The sequence below is a fragment of the Sminthopsis crassicaudata genome, chromosome 1 (assembly GCF_048593235.1).
Source record: "Sminthopsis crassicaudata isolate SCR6 chromosome 1, ASM4859323v1, whole genome shotgun sequence".
Taxonomy (NCBI): domain Eukaryota; kingdom Metazoa; phylum Chordata; class Mammalia; order Dasyuromorphia; family Dasyuridae; genus Sminthopsis; species Sminthopsis crassicaudata.
The window spans coordinates 264,226,653-264,246,507 of NC_133617.1; the positions used below are offsets into that span (position 1 = coordinate 264,226,653).

General features: G+C 33.2%; 1 protein-coding gene across 21 annotated transcripts in view; it reads left to right on the top strand.

The window, feature by feature from the left end:
• Positions 1-19,855, top strand: part of FAM110B (family with sequence similarity 110 member B) — a 200,715-nt gene that overhangs the window by 130,049 nt on the left and 50,811 nt on the right. For 10 of the 21 annotated variants that reach the window (XR_012484319.1, XM_074278716.1, XM_074278714.1 and 7 more), the window contains one exon: positions 13,012-13,063. The exons of 7 other annotated variants lie outside the window; for them this stretch is intronic. The gene's annotated coding sequence lies outside the window, so the exon portion shown is untranslated. Of the gene's footprint in view, positions 1-13,011; positions 13,064-18,723; positions 18,884-19,855 lie in introns of all 21 variants that reach the window. 4 more of the 21 variants (XM_074278723.1, XM_074278726.1, XM_074278728.1 and 1 more) reach the window with 2 other exon arrangements.

Sequence of the window (19,855 nt, forward strand, 5' to 3'; positions counted from 1 at the left end):
TGAGTACACTAGAATTTTTTATGGAGGCTACTAGAAAACTGAACAACAATTCAAAATTATGCCTTCATCCTTGATGCAGTGATGTCCTTGGAGTGGAAAAGAAGGGCGAAGGAGTTATGAGTGCTATAGCAAAGTGAAATAATATTTTCTCCAAAAGACATCAAGATCTTTTTTTTCCTTTTTTAGCACTCCCTTTTTTTTAATCAGAGGGCTTACAAGGTGGTGCCAGCATGCATCAACTTTGTTCCTTTATAAATTTGAGACATTTTACCTTGTTAGAGGAGTTTTAAATTCTCATGTATATAAATATTACCTTTGACAAGATAAGAGAACAGGTCTTGGTTACTGGTGAAAAGTCTGCAGTAAAATTCTCAAGTTTTAAAGATGGCAATCAGATGAGCTTACTATGGACAGGGGCAGATAGAGATTAAAATTATTTATTTATTGCAACTGATATATTTTCCTTTAAGTAAAAAAAAAAAAGTCTTCCTTCCTAATAATAAAACATCTGGTATTCCTATATGCAGTGTACCAGTGCATCAGAAATTCTGAGATCAGAATTGTAGATAATTTCTTTTTTTAGCAAACTTTTTCTTTGAAATGAAGTCCTTCCATTCTGATAAAAGACATATCACAAACTCCCATTATGCAGATATTGTGATCTGCACCATAAATTTATTTTTTGAATATTGTTGCTCGAAATGAGTTATATTCTATAGTTTGAACATTTAAACATTTTCTGAGGTGGCCTTTATTTAGTTAGGAAATGATTTCCCTTTTAGTGCCTTAGTTTGATAACTATTATTTTTCTGTTAGGAAGGCAACAAACAGTATCAAAATAGAAAACTATTCATTTTTGTTTTTATGTATGCCTATTTTCCTTTTTTAAACTCTTGTTAATGCTCAGATGCCAGTTCTTTGCTGTGAGATTTTTTTTTTTTTCTGCTGCAACAATTTGTATTAATCTCATATAAGATACTAGAATTAAAATTGGAAGGAACTTTGGTGGAAACCTATTCCTACTCCCCTCTCCCTGACCATTTTACAGATGAGATAAATGAGTTTCAGAAAACTTAAATAAATTATCCAAAGTTCCTTAGAGAGTAGGTAGTAGAGCTAGGATTCAAATCAAGGCCCTCTAACTATAAATCTTTTGTTCATTCCAGTGTACATTGCCTTTGATATAAAAATCCTTATCTTCTGTGATAACTGGAACAAAAATTAAAATTAACTAGGTAGAAACTTTGACCATTCATTTGAGGATTATATAGGTACTGTAGGAAACATTTAAATTTTAGAATTCTAATAAAAAGTATATTAAGATGTTCTTAACTTATTATGGGTATTGTAGAAATTATTATTATTATTAATTATTATTATTAGAATAAAGATAAATATACCTAACTCTCATAAACTGGTTAATATTCCAAAGAACATCAACATTATGGTAACAAAGAAACTTAAAGACAATTGGATGAAGTTCTTCCAAGAAAAATATTTTGCCATAATGATTGTAAATTACATATACTACTTGAATAAGAGCAATCTCTAGGAAGCATAATTACTTATTACTAGAAAGCCTTTAGATTGTGAATTATTTCAGATTTTGATATTAGAACTAATTACATTTTTTAGATATTTATAAACTATTTTGTTTGAGAAGTAGCTTAGGTAAAATAAAAACTAACTAGTTAAGACCCAAAGTCAAATTTGACTCATTTGTTCTTTGTGTGAACATTTCTGAGTTTCAGTACTCTCATCTGGGAAATAATTGTACTATTCCCTTCATAGCATTGTTTTGGGTAAAGGGCTCTATTAAAGAGCTGGTGTAGTAGATAAGAGTCAGAATAGAGTAAGGGAATAGAGTCAGAAAAGTTTGAGTTCAAATTTGGCCTCCTACATTAAGTAGTTATATGATACTGGACAAATCACTTGATGTTTGACTACCTCAGTTTACTTTTCTGTAAAATGGGGATAATAATAACACCTATCTTCCAGAGTTATTGAGAGGATTAAATAAGATAATATTTGTAAAGTGCTTTGTAAAACTTAAAGTACTAAAATGTTATCATAATTATATAACATCAGCATAATTATTAGTATATAAAATAAGGATTTCACATTGATTGGTTGTGTACTTTATTTCTTAGATTTATTTCTTGGTAACAGACCCCACTTGGCCTATTATAATAAAAATAAAACCTAAGTTATCATCACATTTTTTAGAATGTTCCATTGAGAATCTTAAGAGTCTTATTTTTGTCACAGAGGAAGATTAACTTGTTTGTTTTCCCACAAGACTCATTACAGTATGAAGTCTAATTTAAAATGAAATAATTAGCTTTCCTGAAATATTTGTCACAGTCTAAATGTTGCTAGTGAGCAGACAAGAATTGTCGGTTTTAAAGATTTTACTGATGAGTCTTAGCATTCTTAGGTCCTAGGTCCTTACTAAGATTGTTTATGCTTGCTATATTTCCAGTACACCACATAGTCCCCTAATGGGTTGGAAAGTTAATGAAGCGTCAAAAAATATATCTTTTAGTAATATAACAAGGGAAGTAATTCTCATACCTCCAGACATAACTGTTGCTTAAAATGACAAGAAAAAACATATACTTGACCTTTTCCTTTTAAAATTCTTAAAGGAAACCCATTCATATCCTTCATTTGTTGCATCATAATAGTGTAGATTTAGCTGAAGTATTTTTAATATTTTCCCAAAAGACTCTCATTGGTTTTTCCACAATGTGGTGAACTTCTCGGGATGTCATCTGTCAAGTGAGGGGTTAGTACTAGACAACTTAGGATCCCTTCCATCAATAATCTACCTAATGTTTCCTCTTTTTACTGATGAAGAACCTGAGACTTAGAAATTCTATGACTTGGTCATCAATCAATTAGTCAATCAAAAATTAATCAGTAAATCTTTATTAAGCACTTACTCTATTCCTAAGCTAAGCTTGAGCTAAGATCTGGCTATAAAAAGACCAAAGCAAAACAATCCCTGAATATAAGGATATTTAGAGTGTACATATATCTATGTATGTGCATGTGTATATGAAACATTTATGTTATATTTTATACATATGTTTATAGATGATATTTGTCTATATACAATATTTGTGTTTATTGTGTTATATAAATGTATTTGCATGTATGTACATATGCATACACATATCTTTTATAAGTAGCCTCATGGAATCAATAAAGGTTTTATGTAAAATTTTTCATTTAAGCTGGATCTTAAAGGTCACCCAGGGATTCCAGGAGGCAGATGTAAGAAGAGAGTGCATTTCAGGTAAAGGGGACAGCCCCTAAGTACAAAGGCACCAAGATGAAAGCTGGATTGTTTGGTCTAAGGAAGAACAATAGCAGAAGTAAGATTTAAATCCAGGTTCTCTGCTCCAAATTAAGTCCTCTTTCCACTTCATTGTGCTAGGTCCTCCTCAGTAGACATTTGCAGACATTTCCAGTTCACATAGTATAATAAAAAGCTTATCCATGAAGACATTAGTTCATTTTTAAAATATCAATTCATCTAAACATTTCTTAAGTGTCTGCTTTTTACAAAGGATAGTAAATTTTACTGGCTTTGTTGAAGATTGTTCATTAGAGTCTCACTCCAAGTTTTTTCATTTTTTCAGCCAAGGATTCCAGATTGGCACATTATATTCTCATCTGGTCTAACTCTTCAAATGTAAGGTGAAATCTGTGGATGGTTTTCTTTAGCACCATATCATTGCTAAAACAGACAAAGCATATGAATGTGGTGGTAGGGCAGGAAAATAAAAATGAGTCCCAGAGAATCCAAAGAACATAAATACATAATTGTCTGCTTATTCTTTGGGACAAAAGCTGATACTATACCAAAATAACATTTGAAAATCATCTATAATAAAGCAGAATATTCTTATGTAATAATGTTGAGTTGAATGGGAAGATATTATAAAACCAAAATCTTACCTGGAGCATTTTTTTTTTTTAACCTATTGCCTGGTCACTGGGTTACCTGGCATGTGTGAAATGATTTCACTTATTAATTCAGTCTGTTACCATGGTAACACACTTACTAGTTTAGAAACCCTTCAGGCTACTTCTAAGAACATTAACTCTATATCAGTATACAAAACAAAAATCCAAGACTCAAAACCTCAATAACTTTTAAATGGTTAAATCAATTGGGAGAAAACAGAAATGTAAAGGTTGGGGGTATGGGGAAACTTCATTTACAGAAGCATGAGGCAGATAAGTTAGCTCTTGTGAACCAACACCAGATTTCCATCAACTTTTGTTCTGAAGATAAATTGCCTTTGACATAAAATTAGTTCTCTTAGGAATATGTTTTAATTTGAGGATATTTCATTCTTCATAGGTACTTCCTTTTTTCTTTAAAAGTTATAATGCATGTGGCAATCTGCATAATTGTGCCCGTCCTGTAGCATTTTTAAAAAAATACTCAAAATAGGCAGCAATTCTTTCTTCTTTGCCTAGTACCCCCTCTCCCAAAGAAAATGCAACTTGGTATATATTATGCATCAGATATCCTCATCTTATTGACTTCTAGTTGTCTGACTTTCCTCTTAATATATGAATTATCTCTAAAGTCAACAGGGCTCTAATTATAAACTTTGCACCTCTTCTCTTATCTTTTTTTAATAGCCATATTTCTTTTCTTGTTCTACTAGGCAGTTAATTGCACAATAGACAGAATGCTGGGCCTGGAATCAGGAAGAAATTAATTCAAATCCAGCCTCAGACACTTGCTAGCTGTGTGATCCTGGGCAAGTCATTTAGCCTCTATTTATTTTAGTTTCCTATCCTGTTTTAAAAAGTAATAATAATAGCATTTGTTTTGCAGGGTTCTTGTGAAGATGAAATGAAATCATATTTGTAGAGGAAAAAAAAAAGCTTCGTGCATTGCCTAACACATAATGGTTCCTATATAAATGTTTCTTTCCTACTACCTGACTTTTATACTTGCATAAATTTATGTTTTCTCCCCTTCTGTTAGTTTATTCTTTCATTATGCTTCATTCAACTAGAACAGGTTGCCAATCCCATTGGTTTAAATTCTAAATAAATAAATAACATATGTATTATATATATATATATATATATATATATATATGTACATGTATATTTATAGATATAGCTATATAATTTTTATTATTTTAAATTATTGTACTTCTCCTATTTTCCATGATATCATTAAGATCTTTCATAGTGGTTCCATGATCCTATTTGTAATCTCAGAGATGTTGTTCACCCTGGCCACATAACTCATGTTACTTAAGTAGAACCAAGGGATCTGAAATTTTAAAGCTGGATGAAAACACCTCTTTCCTGGATGAGGAATCTAAGGTTTAGAGAAGTAACTAGCTAATAATTAGCAGAGAAGAAACTCAAATCAGATCTTCAGACTCTAGATCCAAGGGTCTTCCTACTGTATAATACCATCTTACAACCATCTTCTCATCTACTACTCTTATCTTTTGAGTTCCTTGTTAGTCACTTCTACTCTCACTGTTTTGTATGGAAAATAACTCTCCTGGTTAGAGAAAAACAATACAAATAGGTTTTGAGTCATTTTTCCTCTCTGTTGTTGATTTTTAAGTTTTATTGCCCTTTAGCAAAAAAGGCTATTACTTTGGTCTTCCTCTTTCCCAAGACAGCTTAACATTTTTAAGCCCCTTTTTCTGTCTTGAGTAAATTTTGCAAGACTCTCTCATGTTGAGCTTTAATTTTCTTAACATTATTTTTATGGAGTCCTGCCATTCTTATGTGTTGCTCCTTTTACCCTCCCTTACTTTAATTAATCACTCACCTAATCAACAACCATGTATTTATTGTAACTATGTACTCTGTACAGTCCTAGTAATACAGAATTTAAAAAATTAAACTGCCCCTGCTCTTAGAAATATTATATTATATCTTGGTTGAATATTTTGAACCTATCCATTTTTAAAATCAGTGCTCATTGAAGAACTTCTTATGTGGCCCCAATGGAATCTTGAAATATTGCCCCATTTCTTTTTTTTTTTTCTCTGAATTTGCTTATTTTTTATATGTTTTTATTGATTTTTATATCATTGTAGTTTCCCTCAATATATCTCTTCCTACCCCTACTACTCGTACCCCTATCAAAGAGCATTTTTTTTCTTACTTTAGTGATAGAATTTCTGCGTTGTGCAAATTTTATTTGCATAATTTCAAATTGCTTTCCAAAATGGTGGTTCTGATTCACAACTCCACCAGCAACGATGGCCTGTCTTCTCACAATCCCTCAAATATTAACCATCCCCATTATCTTTGTTAATTTTGAAAGTATGAGGTAAAACTTCAGGACTGTTGTGATTTACATTTTTCTTATTTCTAATTTGGAGCCTTCTTTCTTTCTAATCACAACTACTTTGACCATGTAGTCAAAGTGTTATCTTGAAAGTTACTCTTTTTTCTTGAGCCACTTTCCCTTTTAGAGCGTCAGGCCATGAGAATATATACATGTATTATTTCTGAACTTTTTGGAGTTTATTTCCCTAATGTCTTAGATGCATATTATACAACATGTTCAGCATTCCTTGCTTTGGCTGTCATGAACTTTAATTGTTCATGCACCTGGGTGTTTTATTTGTTATTAATAGAGGTCTATGAATCTCATTTTAAAATATATTAATTGTCTTTGAACTTGCCAGAATTTGTTGTTATTGCCAGATGGCAATGAAATACCTAAATGTCATTTTTAACCTTTTCATCAATTGGTATTTTCTTTCAGATTCTTTGTTTACTTGTTAAATAAATCAGAGATCAAAATGGATTTATAACTCTAAATTAACCATAGTCTACATTAGAGTCATTTATTCAGGTTTAGGTAAAATGACTTTTAAAAGCTAACATTTTACATATTTTAAGAATTAAAAGCTCTATGTGATTATATCCTATAATGCAATAAAGGAGAGAGAATCATCTTCTGTTGCCCATTTCTTACCTGAATTTCTTCTCAGTCTCCCTAAGAGCTAGTCCTATGGCTTCCAGCTTGTCTTGAAATGATTTGTATACAATATTGTGGGTCAGTCAAAAGACCACTGAATTTAGAGTCACAGGACCTGAGTTCCAATTCTACTTTTAGCATTTGCAAATTTAAATCTCCATGATTTTAATATCATTGGGCCTGTAGTCTTGATTGCTTAAAATGGGATGCATCCTGTTTGAATGGAAAGTATCCTAAATTCATTCAGAGCCTGAGTCTTAAGTTTTGACATTTGTTTAAGAAGATAGTAGAAATACTATATATTTTATCTAGAATAATAGAATTGAACAGTTGGTGCTTTAGAGTTAGAATTTGAACCCAGTTTTTTGAGCCTTAATCTAGTTTTTTCTTCTATACCAAATAGCCTTCCCCAAACCAGTTGAGTCAGTGGTAAAGATAACACTCTTTGTTAACAGCAGAACCCAAGCTAAAATCCAGGTTTCCTGACTCTCAAGACTTTTTTAATATGCTACTTCCCATGATTTATATTTTGTGCTCATCATCTCATGTCTTTCCCAATTCTTTTTTTTAGGAGTTCAAGTAAATTTTTGTGTAGGAACTTCTAAGGCAATTTGAGAGAGATATAAATAAATACTCTTTACAATTAAAAAAAAATTCTAACATCTTTCTTTCCTCAATAAAATAATCAGGTTATCTTTTATTATCAATGACAAACTTAAATATTTATGACCCTGAGTTTTTAAATGACACCATGAACAATAAGAACAAAATGGCCTCATATCAACCACCATTTTGAAATGTTTCTTAAATGACTTGGGTCAGTGATTTATCCAACTATAAAAATGCCATTTGTCAGTGGAGAAACCAAAAGCCCATTGCCTCCTGGGGATGTATATTTCATTTCAACTCAATCTTCTGACTTTCCTTTAGTCTATTCATATTACTGAAACAGCATGTCAGGTTTATAATTTCCTAGACCAGAAATTCTTTAGGGGGGAGGAGGAGGAATACCTCTTCCTCTTTTTTTCTCCATTAGCCTTACTTTATTCCTCAAATGAATAACTTTAAACCATGAAACTTGAGTTCCACAATCTAAGTCAGGCTCTCCTATTTGAGATGGAAATTGTTCTTTTTCTGTGGGTTTAAAATTCAGATTTGAAGATTGGTAGCTCATTCTCTTCAGCATATTTTCATGACATCTTTCATTGTTCCTACCTCGGCAAGTTCTTGCTTCCCAAATGTTGTATAAATAGATCTCATTGCTAAATATTTTCCTTTATCACCAGACCATGCCAAATGAATAACATTTATTTCATTTCTTCAAAAATATATGCTAGAAAAAGTCTTACTACTCTTATATTCAGTTCTAATTTCCTTCAGGCATGCAAGTGGATCTCACTGTAGGCAAATAAGGAAATGGGAAATTTGAGCCCCAAAGAAATGAATATAGAAGAATTTTGATCATTTATGCTTAATGGAGCTACAACAAAATGGTAAAGATGATTCTAATTAGATTGGTGATGCTTCTTTCCTTGAGTTTATTTCCTACATTATAAGAATTTTATTCATTCCTTTATCTAAATAGTCATTTAAAGCCAAATAATTTCTGGCGACCATTTAAATTTATTAATGAGGAGGGAGTTGGGAGTGGGGCTAGGGTTGCAAAAGAGACACAGAAGAGCTGAACTTACTGCAGGTAGACAAACCCCATCTTAATTTTCAGGCTTTTTGTCTTTATGAAATTGTTAGTATTCCTATGGCTTCTTACTGAATGTGTTAACTAATCAAACTTTCTAACCTAGCAGATTTTTTGTTTTAATTGGAAGTACTTATGCTCTTAGTGATTTTTTTTTTCACTGAAAAAAGACTTCTGTTCTTTTTAAAAGTTCTTTCTGATATTTCCCATTAGCCAAATCCTTGCTCTTTATATTTTACTTGTCAAGAACAGACCTTCAATAGTTTAGTCCAACTAACTAGTGGCTCCCATGCAGAGATCCACGAAGACTAAAGAATAAATTGGACTGTGAATGGTAGAAAGAAAAAAAGTCTCCACTTAGCAATTTTGATAAGAGAAAAATGTTACTAACAGTAATATCTCCCCTTTTGTCCTTCTCTGATGGACATGATTATACAAGAAGAAGAAAAAAGAAAGAAAATGTATTTGTCAGCTTTAAACTGGACCTTTGTTTTCATTGATAGCCAATCTTTTTAAATCATTATAAAATGTTTTCCCCTTGTTATTTCCATATGATCCCTCAATACATTATAATGCTTTTTGGTTGCTCTCATGGCTAACTCTGAAGGCAGACTAATACCATAGAGTAACCATAACCATTTTCTAGGCTACTTACTGCTAGCTTCCTACCTGCCCTACCTCCCAAATGACTGCCCTTGGCTAATCAATTAGAAGATTTCTGCTCAATTAAAGTAAGTAGAAGTAATTCTTAAAATACTGAAATAGGCAGTTAGGCAGAAAGGCAATTATCATTGAGATAATCCTAATCTAATCTTTTCACTTTTTGCTGCTATGCCTTAGGTATCAGATGACTTAAGAGGGCGGAGAGACATTTTACCAGCACTGCCTCTTCTCTTTTCATATGGAAATCAACCTGTGTTTTGTGTACTTGGGACTATTACTTGGCCTGACTATAGATATAAACACCAACACAAAGTGATGATGTCTTCAGGTCACTGGAAAATTCCCATTCCTGCTGTTCTGAGCTCTTTGCTTCCCTTATACTACTGATAGAGCCTTTAGGACTAATTTTCAGGATAAACTGCTCTTGCAAATTGTTTAGGGTCTGAACCTCTCCTTAAGTGTAGACATATTTCTGTATTAGAAGTTCTTAACCTGGGATTCACAGACTTTAAAAATTAGTATCTTGGTGGCTTCTTCACTTGTAATCAATTCTATTTCAATATAAGTGGCTTTGTTTATATTCCTGTGTATTTTAGTTTATGTGTTTAAAATCTTTGTTCTAAGGATATCCTGAGTTGCATGACATTTGCAAAATATTGAGTCTCTAACCTACATCCTAGTTAGAAAAAACATTCCAAAGTAGTAAGTTTCATGAGGTCAAAGTAGCAATACCTAATTCAAAGTAAACATGTGAAAAACTCACAGTGGCCATTCTCTTTTGCAAAAAGGGTTTATTTAGAAGAGTTTACACTCAAAGTAAGAGATTAAAATAGGCACCAGGAGTAGCAAATATGAAATAGTTGGGAGAACATAGAGTTAGCAAGGAAAAAAACAAATTCCCTAGGGGAACTCACAATTAACTAGGAGAGAGGAAATACTCCATGAGGTGGGAGTAAGCTATTGATTTGTAGGTTAGATTCTTAGAGGAATTGGGCACACTAGCAACAAAAAGGCACTATGAGGAGGGAGAGAGAATAACTTCATAATGGGCTTAGTCCTGAAGAGAACTTTGCAAACATCTTATTCATAACAGATATTTTATAGAGGAGTCATAGCCTTAAGGGCTTCTCATGGAGACCACAGAAATAAAGGCATGTACTCAAAGAGGGCTCCAAGAGCCCAAAGAATACGCCTAGCAGACCAGATTTCAAACCTGTCTAAAGATATGCTGATCAACTACAAGATTATGTGATGGTCAATTCTGATAGACTTTGTTTTCAACAATGAAATGATTCAGGCAAATTGCAAATAGAATTCCAACATCTGAATCCAGAGAGAGGACTAGGGGGATTGAATGTGGATTACAACATAGTATACAACCTTTTTGTGTTGTTGGCTTCCTTTTTTCTTATTATTTTTTTTCCCTTTTTTTGATCTGATTTTTCTTGTGCAGCATGATAAATGTGGAAGTATGTTTAGAAGAATTGTAGTGTTTGACCTATATTGGATTACTTGCCATCTAGGGGAGGGGAGTGTTAAGAAGGAAGGCAGAAAAATTTGGAACACAAGGTTTTGCAAGGGTGAATGCTGAAAATTATCTTTGCATGTATTTTGAAAATAAAAAGATTATTTTTTTTAAAAAAGGTATGTTGATCAATATCTCAAAGATTATTTAAAGATGTGCCAAGGTTTGAGAGATAGACTAAAAAGTTCCATCCTCACAATCACTCTGTACCAACAGGTATAGAATTGGTATATTTGATAATTTTCAGAAGGGCTTCAAGAAGAAGCCTGTCAAAAAGACAGAGCAATCAATGGTGGTGGGACCACGCTAGGTCTCATGGAATCAATGGTGTCTCACTATTGAAGTAAAGAAGAAGGTTATCTATCAGTAAGCAAGAGATAAGGAAGATGTATATACTAGACATGGGGGAAGGTAGGAGAAGAGAGTGGGATCTCCATGGAGAGGAGGATGGAAACAAGAGAATGGGATGAGATCAAAAACAGTTACTTTTCCATCTTGGCTGAAATAATCTAAGGAGAGGAATGTGAATCAAGATTAAAACATTAAAAATGTTAAAAGTTAAATCTGAGGTGGATGAGAACTTTAAATAGCATGTATTATTATTTTGTAGTATATTATATCTAAGTTATATCTTATTATTTTGTGGGAAAATGGTAAGGGAAGCAAATAAGCATTTATATAATGTCTACTATGTGTCAAATGAATAAACGCTATCTCATGATCCTCACAACAGCACTGTGAGTTATGTGCTATTAGTATTCCCATTCTAGTTAAAGAACCCTAGACAAGCAGGTTGAGTGACTTAACCAGAATTACAAAGCTAATGAGTATCTTGAGGCTGATTTGAACTTGGTTCTTCGTGGACAAAGTCTGTGTGTGTGTGTGTGTGTGTGTGTGTGTGTGTGTGTGTGTGTGTGCGCGTGCGCGCGTATGTGTTCTTGTGTGTTTAAGAGGGAAGAGACATGGTTGGATCTGTGCTTTCATTTGAAATTTGTATGAAGAATAGAAGCCTGTAGGAGGCTGTTGCAGTGACTCAAGAATTGTTGAAGTCCTAAACTAAGATGGTAGCAATGTGGGTATAGAAGAGGATGGATTTGAAGGAATATTGTCAAGACACAGCAAACTAAACTTGACAGATAATTGGAAGGAAAGGGAGCAGTCAAATATGGCTCTGGAGTTGTAAGTCTGGGTTTCTAGGAAAGATGGCAGCAACTGCAACCAAAATTGAAAAGTCTGTTGTGGAATAGGTTTAGTGAGGTAGATGGTGATGTTCATTTTGTGATTCTGATGGGATGCAGAAATAGAGATAAGTAGCAGGTAGCTGACACCTTGAAACTGGAATTCAGAAGAAAGTTTAGGTCTGGTTATATAGCTATGGTAGCATTGGTTTAAAGATGAAAAATGATACCAATGAGAGCTCAAAAAATTCACTGAAGGAGAAAGTATCTGACCACAAATAATGGACATAACATAGAGGATTTCTTGATATTCTCTTTTTCTGATATATTAAGGGGAGGTGGGCAGAATGTCTATTGCATTGTATAGCTTTTCTGTGGAAAATTTTAAGGAGAAAATGAACAAGAATTCTGTGGGATGAGAAGTTTTAAATAGGCTAAGATCTGTATTAGTGGAGAGATTGCCTGAATAAAACTTCAAATGTTTCTAAAAATATAGATTTTTTTTTTTCCCGTTCCCATTTGACCAAAAATTACTAACCTAAATACACTAATGCAGAACTACAGATTTGTACTGTTACTTATCTCTACCATAGTAAAATACATTTCAGTAACAGTATGGCAAATTGAAAGCAGATTTGGATTATCAGATAAAGTATTCAAAGTAAATCATGAGTCTAACTGGGGAAGATTGTTTCTTGGGGAGATAGACTAGAGAAAGAGCACTCCTTGTATGTAGTGTGATAAACAAGTAACAATACTTATAGGGTATGAAGTTACAAAGAAAAGGGTTCAAAGTACAGTCATGCTTTGTTTCATTTTGTTTTTCCAAAATACAGTGTAAGTCTAACTACAGTAGTTTCTTTGAATACAAAGTTTCAAATAAATGAATCATGCCTTTTCCTCCTTAACGTCAATCTGTAAACTTACACTGACATTTTGATATTTGGCCCATAAATAGGTACTCTGTCATTAGAAGTTGAAATTCAATAAGAAGCACTGGAAATCAATAAGTAAGTAATTTTTCCTTTTATTTTTCCTCAATTGTATTTTATTTTTCCAATTACATGTAAAGATAGTTTTCCATATTCACATTTGAAGACTTTGAGTTCTAATTAGTAAGCATTTAATAAATGTCTATTGTGTTACAAGCACTATGCCAGTCCTGGGGATATAAAGCAAAAATAAATCAGTTCTTTTGTTCAAGGAGTTTGCAATAATCAGAGGACACAGTAGATATACATCTGAGTGAATATGAAAATATACAAAAGATAACTTGTGAGGGGAAAGTATTAGCTACAGCTTGGGGTAGGTGGGGGAATAGGAAAAAGTCTTATGTAAGATATTACTTAAGGCTGTAATTTGAAGAAGATTGGAATTCTTAGAAGTCAAGAGGAGACAAAGGGAATGCATTTTAAGCTTTGGGTTCAGCCTGGGCCAAGGAGGGCAGAGGGGGATGGAATGTTATATGGGAGAGACATTTTAAGTAGGCCAGTCTGATTGTTAGAAGGCTTGATGAGAATTAGCATATGATACATTTGGGTTTTTTTCTTTAGTAAAACTTTTATTTTTCAAAACATATGCGTGAACAGTTCTTCAGTATTAGCCCTTACAAAACCCTGTGTTCCAATTTCCCCTTCTCCCATGCCCTCCCCTAGATGGCAAATAGTCCAATATATGTTAAACATGGTCAAAATATATGTTAAATCCAATAAGCATATTATAGATTTGGAAGATTAAACTGAGTCAGGTCATGAAGGTCTTTAAATTCCAAAAAGAACACTTGTTTTTGGTACTAAAAGTAATAGGGAACCACTGGGAAATCTTGAGCAGGTGAGTGACATGGTCAGCTTTGTGATGAGCTACTTTACAGATACCCCTTTTCCATTATTCCAGCCACATAAAGAAGATTTTGCTGTCCTTATCAAAAATAAGTGATTCTTTTTGCCAATTCCTTCATTCCGTAGGCATGTAGTATCAAAAAAGATAATCATATAAGTGGGCATCATAATGTTGTAATAGTGATATTTATGTATTTATACTTTCAGTCTATGTGATCCCATCATGCTCAATTTGTACTTTTATTTTTTTAGAATATGGGAAAATTAACAAAAAACTGTCACTTAAAATAACTTTGTAGTTTCTCCTTCTTCCCATTCTCTTTTCCTTGTCTTAATTTGAAAACAAATATATTACCATCATTTAGGTTAGGAAAAAAAATAATACCTTAGTTTCTATAGAAGTGAGCCAAATAGTATAACTCCTTGTTTATTTATGAAATAAATCAGCATGTAAATTATATAAAACTGATAAAGTTTGTTTTGGAAACAAACCTAAGAAAATATTATTTCTTCTTAAAATAACTTAGGTTGGATTTATGACCCATGAAAATAAGTGCTCTTGAAAATATAACTTAGATCAAAAAACTATCTTTTTTTCATGTTATTCTCATTTGAAGAACAAGAAGAATGGTAAAAGGAAACTCTGTGAACATCCAATATCCGGCTGCTACTGTCCCTTGTAGCCATCATTATTCATTGAGTTCCACAAAATGATTCACTAAATCACTTAAACTAAATCAGAAAATCACTTGTAACTCATGCAGTAATCAGTGACAAGTCCAGTTGAAATACAGATGACCTGCCCCTTTTGCTTCTAGCAGTCCCTCATAATTAAAAACAAAAGAAAGATGGGCTTTGCAAATGATAAAAAGGTCATCTGCACAGAAATGAAAATTGGTATTAGATAAAATGAAAATGTGGTATTAGATATATAAAATTTACTTTCTCCTTACAAGTTTGTGTCTCCAATCCTTATGATTCTAGGAAAGTAAAGACCTGGCAGCAGCTATATCCCACAATTTATTTCTAACATATTCCTATAGATTCATTGCATCATAATACTGATAATTCTGTACCCCTAACCCAGAAAAGTTATAAAGGAGTTATGATGGTAGGGAAGGATGAGGGTGAAACAAGTTGATCTAGGCTAGAAGAATGAGAACAAATTTGCTTTCTTTTATTTTTAATGCTAGAGCAATAAGCATTCGTTTTATTCGGCAGTCTTGGCTCTTCATGACCCCTTTGGGGATTTTTTTTGGCAGAGGTACTAAAGTGGTTTGCATTTCCTTCTTTACCTCATTTTACAGATGAGGAAACTGAAGCAAACAGGGTGAAGTGGTTTTCCCAGGGTCACACAATTAATTATTAAATTTATGAGGCAAGATTTGAACTCAAGAAGAAGAGTCTTCTTTATTTCAGATCCAGTACTCTCTGTACTGCACCACCTAATAACTCTCAAAAACAAGTATTTTACTTCTCTTTTAAATTAAACCTGTTTTGTCTTTCCCAAGAATAACAAAGTTATTTCATTTTAGAGAATCATATTATATAATTTTAAACATCTTTAAAAAATACAAATTTTAGAAGTAGAGCAGGAAAGAATGGGAGATGAGTGCGTTCAGTATTGTATAAATGAATAAACTGAAGTCTAGAAGCTCAGGTGAACTTGTCCAGGATTACACAAATAATAGCAGAAGCAATATTTGAATATAGATCTTCTTATACCACTGGCACTTCTTCATGGCCCCCATGTAGCCATCACTTCATTCCCCTCTTTTTACACATTAGGAAATTGAGGCAAAAAGATAGTCGTTTAGTAATATTCATATTGCAGAGCATGCTCTTGAACTCTATTTCTGTGCTTTCTTTGGGGCAAATTTTACCACTTTTTAGCTGTGTGAACTTGCACAACTCACTTAACTTCTCTGATTCTTTGTACCCTTAATTATGGGGATCAGGAAGAGAATGACAGAGATAGAGGGAGGAAGGAGGGAAGAATGGAGGGGAGGGAAAGAGATGAAATATTATTTTCTGCACATCATGTAATTGTTTTCTTTCTTTAAACTGTGACATTTTTTTCCCAAATTCTGGTGCATTCCAAAGGTTGCTGTAATTTTATCACCACTAATCTTTCATACTATGCCATCAATGCAATTCTTAAATCTGGGAAAAGGTGATACAGAAGAGAAAGAGCAAATGGGAGATTAAATTTGGAAAGTACCTTTTTAAAATAATATTCTCAATTTGTGGATGGGGACATATTAAAGTAAATAAGATAATTATAAAGAATTTTAAGTAGAGACAATTTTCTAATGATGGGCCATTATGCTTTGAGTGTTTCTTGTCTCATTTTTATAGTCAAACAACATTTCACCAATTTTACCAATCATGCTTTTCTTTCAATTAAAGAAAACTGAAGAAAACAATATTTATCCATTCAGACTCAGAATTTAAACATGCAATTATTTTCATTATTAGAAAATGGTCTTAACAAATGCATGTTCCATATGGCAAATAAAACACTGAATCAAGTTTCAATAAAGCATTCTTTCTTTTTTGAATATCTTTGTGCCAAAAGAGTTGGACCATAGGAAAAAATATTTTATTAAAGGCATATACATTTTCTGTAACTCATGCCACCATTCAACAACTATCTGTTTATCTAGACCATCAGTTGTCACTTCTAATAGGTATAGTGGTGGTTTAACTTTGATGAACTTTTTAAATTTAGAAGTCAAACTGATTGTATGCTTTTTTAAAAATTATTTTAATGGGAGTGGGTGTCTACCTGATCTCATCAATGTAAAGGATGTCCTTGATATGGATACTAATTCCAGCAAACATTTGTGCCTCTTAGAGAGTCTAAGGCATGAGATGTGTCACTCAGCTGGTATAAATCAAATGCACAATTTCCATTTGTGGAATCATAGAATTTAGAGTTAGAAGAGACGACAGTGATTGTCTAATCCAACCTATATCTGAGGAGGAATCTCTCATTATGATACATTCAACAAGTGATCAAAAGAGGTCTTTTTAGTCTCTGTGAAAAGACTTCCGTTGAGTGGGAGTGCAGAAACTATCACAACCTGTTCGGCTTAGAACTATCCATAACTGCTAGGAAGTTTTAGCTGATAGCAAGTTTAAATTTGCTTCTTTGCAGCTTCTATGCATTGTTCTGATGCAACCCTTTGGGACAAATGAAACAAAATTAATTCTTCCCCAAATAAAAGCCTTTCAGATATTTCAACACTGCTATCAAGTCTTGCCTGAAACATGTCTTCTCCAGGCTAAAAATCAATCCCCAGTGCCTTCAAGTTCTTCTCTTGTGACTTAAATTCAAGATCTTTCACTTTACTCTCCTGCTTTCCCTCTGGATGTTCACCAATTTATTAGTGTCCTTCCTAAACATGGCATTCAGAACTGAAAACAATTTCTCTAGCCATGATCTAACCAGGATAGTAAACAAAGAAGGCTTGTCACCTCCATATTTCTAATTTGTCTAGGCTCTCATTTTCATATTGACTTTTGTTTTTTATTAATCATCTTCTCTTCCAAAGATCCATCCATCTTGTTAGTGAAAACTGAAGCAAAATAAAAATAGGAGTTCTGCCTTCCATGTGTTTTGTTGTGTGTGTGTGTGTGTGTGTGTGTGTGTGTGTGTGTGTGTGTGTGTGTGTGTATTATATATACATACAATCCTGGGACCGTGATTCATTCCTTCCTTGATCCTCATTTTTCCACCTATAGGAACAAAATATCTTTAGCTTTCTTCCTTGCCCTCATCCTATTCTGAAATTTATCACTTTTGACAATAGTCTTCCTATATCAAGAAACACTTGTATTTTTCCTGTTTTACTCCTTGTTTTCTCTTTGACTTAACCTTCTGTGAGTTTATATTGGACCCACATCATCTTCCATTTTTTTTACTTCTTGGCCTTGTTTTTCCCTAGACCCTGAGCATTTTGTTCTTGAGAATTTTCCATCCTTCCAGGGGCAACTTCTCTGTGAAATTTTAATCTATGTTGCCCTTCCAATCACTTCTCTGAACTATATGAAATTTGCCTTACTCCCCCTTTAAAGTATGCTGCATGCCAGACTATCCCCAAATTTATATTCCTTTCTCACAAATATTAGGTAAGAGAGAACCTCCCAGTTCCTACCACATCTAATTCAGTAATGAGTTTCTCTTTGTTAGTGAGAACTGGATCCAGAATAGAATTTACTCTTATTGATTCCTCTGAAAAATGAAATTATCAATAAGACAAGTTACAAACTTATAGGCTGCTCTGTATTATCAGAGATCTTTCACAAGTATCTGGATAAGTGAAATTTCCCACCACTTATTTTACTTCTGTACCAAGTTTGTGATTTATTTCCTCATTTTTTTATGTAGTCTGTAGTATATCACCATTACAGAATTTCTTCTCCCTTAGTTGTCTTCCAAATTTTTTCCACTATATGCCCCTCTCTAATTTTGTAGATTTTCTATGAAATATACCTTATACTTTCTTCTTATATAATGCTTCCCCACTTCTTTTACTTTTGAGCAAGTGCACAATGCAGGCTTCTCCATTACCTTTTGAGTAACTTTCAGGGTTACTTCCGTTTTGGACATGTGAGTTTCTAAGAAAACTTAGGAGCATTACCTGCTGCTGAATCATTCATTCAAACTCCAGTCATTTCTGCAGTACCTATTATGTATCTATCAGTCAGACACAATGGATAGAGCACTAGGCCTGTAGTTAGGAAGACTCATCTTCCTTCCTGAGTTGAAATCTGACACTTACTAGCTTGTGTGACTATGGGCAATCTATGTATCCTGTTTATTTCAGTTTCCTCATCTGGAAAATGAGCTAGAGAAGAAAATGGCAAAGCACTTTGCCAAAACAAGCAAAGAAACAAACAACAACAACATCAACAAGAACATCAAACAAACCAAAAAGAGGTCACAAAGAATCAGATGTGACGGAAAAACTATAGCAAATACACCAGGTACTGTGGAAATAAGTACAAAGAACAAATGTTTCCTACTTACAGGGAATTTGCATTCTAATGGACATGGGTTCTCATGTTAAATCTGGAGAAAGTATTTTTCAGATGTTTTCTGAGCAGTTTACTTAACAGGCTCCCAGCAATAAAATTAGGTAATTTTTGCAAGTTCATGGTATATTATTCTCTTAAATGAAGAAGTAACATCTATGCATAATTTATATATACTGAACCATATGAAAGGCGATAGTCCTAGGGTATTGACAGTCAGCTTAAATGAAATATATTCTCATGAAATATATTCAATTTCTCCTGCCCTGAAAAGGACTGACTCATAAAAGGAAAGGGGCAATAAGAAGATAGATATTATGATGGAAAATATTGCTAACACTGAGATCCCTTGCAGCAATAAAACCCTCTTCCTTAATATGACTTTAGCTACGGGCAGAAACAGAACTTAGGAAGAAAACAAAAAGAAAAAGAATGATCTTGGAATTTGATAGGGTCTTCTGTGGTTTTCAGTGATCAAAGGGATTATAGGTTTTGTTTGTTTGTTTGTTTGTTTGTTTTTTCTATATTTTTTTGCAATTGGGAATGAGGCTGTAGGGAGAGACCTGGAAGTAAGTCTCCATTTAAGATTGCATAAATCCCAAGAAGTAGAAGTAAATAACCATAGCACTTGACATATAGTTGGTATTTTATAAATGTTGATTGATTGATTGAGCTATCCTAGATTCTCTAGTATGCATTGGGAATCCAGAAGAGTACAAGGCCAGGTTAAATTTCCTCCTTTCTTCCAAGTATTTAAAAATATCTAGCAAGAATGGTAGCAAACAGAAGTAGAGATGCAAGATTTTAGAAAATTAACATGAAATATACAACATTTCTTCTCTACTTTGAAATGTTCATCCCAATGTTGTCTTGGGGTATCTTGTATTTGAATTTTCTGCCAGTATTTATATTGAAAGTTATTCA